This window comes from Felis catus, chromosome A3 (assembly GCF_018350175.1).
Source record: "Felis catus isolate Fca126 chromosome A3, F.catus_Fca126_mat1.0, whole genome shotgun sequence".
NCBI lineage: Eukaryota > Metazoa > Chordata > Mammalia > Carnivora > Felidae > Felis > Felis catus.
Window position 1 is genome coordinate 133,775,526 of NC_058370.1, and position 6,568 is coordinate 133,782,093.

Below are 6,568 nucleotides of genomic sequence, written 5' to 3' on the forward strand. Positions count from 1 at the left end.
AAGCGTCCGACTTCGGCTCAGGTCATGATCTCACAGTTCGTGGGTTCGAGCCCCGTGTCGGGCTCTGTGCTGGCAGCTCGGAGCCTGGAGCCTGCTTCGGATTCTGTGTCTCCCTCTGCCCCTCCCCCACTTGCTCGCTCGCTCTCTCTCTCTCTCTCTCTCTCTCTCAAAAATAAACAAATGTTAAACAAATATAATAAAATAATATTGTATAATTTGTTATTATTTTTCAGTTGGGTGCTACATTTCCTTTATGTCAGCGAAAATTAAATGTATGTGCACACACACATTTTCTTCCAAGAGCAGGTGGTTAAACATTTACCAGCCCACTGCTGAGTATAATTGTATCTTCCCTACCAGGAGGCAGAGAATCAGACCTTCCCACTCTGAGTCATGCTTATGGGATAAAGCACATATAGGACAAAACCTCAGTAAATTGGACTATACACGCAAGGGCAACTTGTGTTAATAAAAATTATCTTAGAGTAATTAAGAAAATGCTATTTGTTGTTTTCAAGTGCTTAGAACAACACAATTAAGCGCCAACAGAGGGTGTGGTCTGCTTTAATGAAAAAGCAAAGAAAGTTTAATTAGCACTCTGTATGTAAATAGATTTTCTAAAGCTTTTACTGAGTGCTCGCAGTAATTTATTTTCTTGAATCAAATCACTGGCTTCCCCCTCCACTCAGCTCCATTCTCAAGCTTCGTAGGTCACCCGGGTGGCACAGATTTCCACTTGTGCCTCAGTTGAACACCTTACCCCTGCCCTGAACAACTCCAACGGTTCCCTATTGGCCACAGGATAAAGTTTAAACTCCTTCCCCCCCCCCCCCAGGCTTTTTTCCAGCTTCCTCCACTATTACCTTCTCTTGACCTTGTTCCCACCCAGAGTCTGCAACTATGGCCCAGGGGCCAGATACGGCCTATAGACTGATTTTATACCATCCTTGAGCTAAGAATGTTATATATATGTTTACTTATTTATTTTGAGAGAGACAGAGAGAGAGAATCTCAAGAAGGCTCCTCACCGTTGGCACAGAGCCCGACTCGGGGCTTGAACTCACAAAGTGTGAAATCATGACCTGAGATGAAACCAAGAGTCAGACGCTTAACAACCTGGCCACCCAGGTGCCCCTGAGCTAAGAACAGTTTTGACGTTTCCCAAAAGTAGAAAAATAAGTCAAAAGAAGAATAATATTTTGTGACACATGAAAATGATATGCATCCCATGGGGCGCCTGGGTGGCTCAGTCGGTTAAGCGTCCGACTTTAACTCAGGTCATGATCTCGCCATCTGTGAGTTCGAGCCCCGTGTCGGGCTCTGGGCTGATGGCTCAGAGCCTGGAGCCTGCTTCAGATTCTGTGTCTCCCTCTCTCTCTGCCCCTCCCCCATTCATGCTCTGTCTCTCTCTGTCTCAAAAAAAAATAAATGTTAAAAAAAATTTTTTTAAAAAGAAAATGATATGCATCTCAAATGTGAGCATTGATAAAGTTTTATTGGCACACAACCACACCCATTCAGTTGCAACAGACCCTCAATGGCTCACATACCTAAAATGTTTACAGTACAATCTGACCCTTTGCAGAAAAAGTTTGCCGGCCCCGTTTTCACCGCACTAAACTCATTTTTCCCAACTCACAGAGGTTTTTTGCAGTAAGTAGTTTGAACATGGTGGTCTACCTTTAATCTCTGTTTCCTGGAGGGCAAGTCCTAGCACAGGACCCACGGCCTTGCACAGGCTTCCCCCCTGCTCCGACCCGTTCACTGAATCCATGAAGTATTTTCTCAGCACAAAACCTCAGCCTGGAACATCCCTTCTCTTGTTCATCTACCACACTTCTCACCATCCTCCAGGATCAAACCCAAACCTCCTTTCCATGAAGTCTCTCTCTCTCTCTCTCTCTCTCTCTCTCTCTCTCTTTTAATGTTTATTTATTTTGAGAGGGAACAGGGGAGGGGCAGAGAGAGAGGGAGAGGGCGAATCCCAAGCAGCCTCCACCCCAGCATGGAAGCCAGTGTAGGGCTGGATCCCACGACCATGAGATCATGACTTGAGCAGAAATCAAGACAGACGCTCAACTGGCTGAGCCACCCAGGTGCCCCCTCCACGAAGTCCCTTTTAAACATTCTAGGCCAAAGGGCACCTGGCTGGCTTAGTCGGTCCATCTCAGGATCCTGAGTGCAAGTTGGATGTGGAACCTACTGAAAAATAAAAAAAGACATTCTGGACCAAATCAACCATCTCCTCCTCTGCTCTCAGTCTCTCAAAAATAAACAAATGTTAAAAAAAAATGTTTTTTTAAATGCTTCAGTTTCCCCAAAGTTCTAGGTGCTTCCACCATAGAAATGTCCCCATTGTATCATGACTAGCACACGGGTTTCCTCGTCTCACTGCTGTCACTAGACTAGACTCTTGGGACAGAGGGGATGTCTTTGTACCTCTAGCTCCAAAACACAGGGCGGGCACACAGGAGGTGCTCAGTAGGTGTTAACAGAATTGAATTGCTCGTAAGCGCTTTGCTTTCAGCATTGAAAATGAGAGAAGACGTATCGATTCAACACACAGAAAATGCAGAGGTGTGAGAGAGAGGAAGGCGGGTGGGCTTTTCCCGCGATGGGGCCTTCTCCGTGGGCTCGAGTATTCTCTATGTTTGTAGGGGGAAATCCGGCATTGGAGAGCGGAGAGGCGATCGTTCGATGACCCGACCCCTTCAGAGACAGAAACGTGCACTTTTCCTCCCTTGCTATGGGAAGGCTTAACTGTGCTAGTGTCGAGATGGCAGTGATGTGGCATCATCACATGTGAACTAAGGCGCTCCTGTCCCCTCAACCCTTCTGCTGGCAGTGCGGTCCCCAGCCCGGCAGTGTCTGCATCACGTGGGGGCCTCGTGGCAGTGCAGAATCCCAGACCTGCTGAGGCAGAGTCTGAACGTTAGCAAGACCCCTGGATACGTGTTTGCATTTTAAAATTTGAGAAGCGTTTGGGGTGCCCGGGTGGCTCGGTCGGTTCAGCATCTGACTATTGACTTCAGCTCAGGGCATGATCTCACGGTTCATGGGATCAAGCCCCGAGTTAGGCTCTGTGCTGACAGCACGGAGCCTGATTGGGATCCTCTCTCTCCCTCTCTCTTTGCCCCTCCCCTGCTCGTGCTTTCTCTCTCTCTCTCTCTCAAAATAAATACACCTTTTTTTTTCTTTTATTTTTTTAAATTTTTTTTTTAACGTTTATTTATTTTTGGGACAGAGAGAGACAGAGCATGAACGGGGGAGGGGCAGAGAGAGAGGGAGACACAGAATCGGAAGCAGGCTCCAGGCTCTGAGCCATCAGCCCAGAGCCCGACGCGGGGCTCGAACTCCCGGACCGCGAGATCGTGACCTGGCTGAAGTCGGACGCTTAACCGACTGAGCCACCCAGACGCCCCAAAATAAATAAACCTTTAAATAAAATTTGAGAAGTGTTTTTAATGGGGGAGGATACATTGCTTGGCTTTCCCATCCCGTCAGAAGCCCAATATTCCAAATTATGTAATCTCTACTGTGCTGGAGGGACTTGGTAAAACCCAGAGGATTGAGGTTCTTTCCAATCCTGAGATTTATGAAGGTTTCTTTCAGTTCTGAGCACTGCTCTATAATACACTGTCTAGTTGCTGCCCTATTGCATTGCTCAGTAATTCAACTAATATTTCCCAACTACCTTCTCCATGCCCAGCACTGTCCCCAAAACTAAGGTGTAGCAGTGGACTAGCCAGAGAAGGTCACTGCTGTTATCAAACTTAGATTCTAGCAGAGAAACATAGTAACAACTTGCATAAAATGGTTTCTGGGGTGCCTGGGTGGCTCAGTCGGTTAAGCGTCCGACTTCGGCTCAGGTCATGATCTCAGGGTCGATGGGTTGGAGCCCCGCGTCGGGCTCTGTGCTGACAGCTCAGAGCCCGGAACCAGCTTCGGATTCTGTGTCTCCCTTGCTCTCTGCCCCTCCCCCGCTCAAGCTCTGTCTGTGTCTCTCTCAAAAATAAATAAACATTAAAAAAAAAAAGAACTCTTACAACTCAGAAATAAAAGACCAACCAATGAAACGATGGACAGAGAATCTGCATAGACATTTCTTCAAAGGAGATATACAGATGGCCATAAAACGCATGAAAAGCTATTCAATATAATTAATCATTAGGGAAATGCAAATCAAACCACAGTATGATACTACTTCCAACCCACTAGTATGGCTGTAATAAAAAAGACAGGGGCGCCTGGGTGGCGCAGTCGGTTAAGCGTCCGACTTCAGCCAGGTCACGATCTCGCGGTCCGTGAGTTCGAGCCCCGCGTCGGGCTCTGGGCTGATGGCTCAGAGCCTGGAGCCTGTTTCCGATTCTGTGTCTCCCTCTCTCTCTGCCCCTCCCCCGTTCATGCTCTGTCTCTCTCTGTCCCAAAAATAAATAAACATTGAAAAAAAAATTAAAAAAAAAAGACAGACAATAACAATGTTGGTGAAGGGGTGCGTGGGAGGCTCAGTCGGTTAAGTGTCTGACTTCAGCTCAGGTCACGATCCCATGGTTTTTGACTTCCAGCTCTGCATCAGGCTCTGTGCTGACAGCTCAGAGCCTGAAGCCTGCTTCGGATGGTGAGGGGGAATCTGTTCCACGCATCTCTCTGAGCTGCTGGCGCTTGGTGGCAACCTTTGGCATTCCTGGGCATACATACACATCGCTCTCATCTCTGTGTCCACAGGTGCTCATCTTGTGTGCACGTCTCTGTGTCCAAATTCCCCCTTTGTATTAGGGCATTGGTCATGCTGGAGTCAGGGCCCACCTACTCCAATACAACTATATGCATAACCTCCACTATGACTGATCATATGGACAGTGTTCCTATTTCCAGATAAGGTCACATTCTGATGTACCAGGGAGGGACACAATTCAGTTCGTACAACAGGGGGGTATTATTCAGCCGTAAAAAGAGATGAGGTACTGATACAGGCTACAACATGGATGACCCTTGAGAATAGGTTGAGTGAAGGAAGCCAGACCCAGAAGGACACATATTGCATAATGCCACTTACACGAAATGTTCAGACTATAGAAATCTATAAAGGCAGAAAGTAGATGAGTGGTTGCTTACGGATGGGAAGGGGATCTGGGAATAGGGGAGGTAGTAGTTAAAGGGCACAGGGTTTCTTTTTTGGTGATGAAAATGTTCTGTAATTTATTGTGATAAGGGTTGCACAACCCTGTGAATACACTAACGATTATTGAATTGCACACTTTCAATGGTTGAATGGTAGGCTATGTTAATTGTATCTCAATAAAGCTGTTACCAAGACTAAACACAAGTTAGGGTTATAAAAAGTGTTAAAGACTGGGTGGTTCAGTCGGTTAAGCGTCGACTTCAGCTCAGGTCATGATTTTGCGGTCCGTGAGTTCGAGCCCCCCGTCAGACTCTGTGCTGACAGCTCAGAGCCTGGAGCCTGCTTCTGATTCTGTGTCTCCCTCTCTATCTGCCCCTCCCCTGCTCACACTTTGTCTCTCTCAAAAATAAATAAACATTAAAAAAAAAAGGTTATCTTTGTGCAGTGGCAGTATCGTAGCCAGTGAGGTTTATCAGAGGTGCGATTATTGCTTAATGGAAAAAAAAAAAAAGGTTAGCGACTGAAAAAAAAAAAAAAGATTTCTAGGGTTTGGAGTCCAAAGTTCCAATCCCAGGTCTGCAACCTTCTGTTACCTTGACCAAGTTTCTCTAAGAGCCCTAGCTTCACTGGAAAGAAGCAGGTGGGGAAGGGAGGTACGACCAGGAACCCAGCAGGGTTATCCTAAGAAGCGGAGATTAGCTCGGTAAAATACGTGGCACATAGTAGTTGCTCAATAAAAGGTATTATTAGTCATACATGTTACATCCGACCCTTGAAAATACAGTGTGAGTCCATCACAGATAAATCTTTCTATGGGTCATTTATTTTCTTAACTGGTCAAACAAGGGCTTTTTAATGCCTCCCAGCAAGCAAACTCCCAAAATGGAGCTAAAGCTTAGAAGAGAAACCTATTCCCTCACGTTATTCATGCCACAGGAGGACCCAGCTCTATGCTGCGTCTTCCTGACTTTTGTTTTTATTCCTCGAGCGGATAATCGAAGCTGTCAGAGAAGGCTCACACCGCTCAGCAGTTCACTGACGAATTCCAGCTGGGCCTTGTAGAGCGTGTTGCTGAGTTGGAGAAAGAGCAAGAAGGCCCCTCAGGAAGGAGCCCACACTCAAGGCGCTGGTGGATTTGAGCATCCGGGTGATTGGTTACTCAATCTGCTTCAGGAGGGGTTCTCAGCGCGCACCTCTGAAGGGACGGACCTGAGTCAGCGTGAGTCTGAAGAGCGGAGTGAATCCAGAAAGACCCCTGGAGACTAAGTCTAATCAGAGTAGACGCTGATTCCTGCCACAGGCCTAAGCATCTCCTGATGCTTTCAAGGGAAAACGAGGATCAGATATGGCTCTGGTTGTGAGCTGGACATCTCCGTCAAAGTGCCGGCAGCCCTGAGGTCGAGCAATGCCGAGGGATGCGATTCCAAGCAGCGCAGTGGGGTCCAC

The 6,568-nt window shown here is 47.0% G+C and overlaps 1 pseudogene; it reads left to right on the top strand.

Moving 5' to 3' along the window:
• The first annotated feature begins 5,555 nt into the window (after nt 1–5,555).
• LOC111560003 lies at nt 5,556–5,725 on the top strand (annotated as a pseudogene).
• Nucleotides 5,726–6,568: the final 843 nt, after the last annotated feature.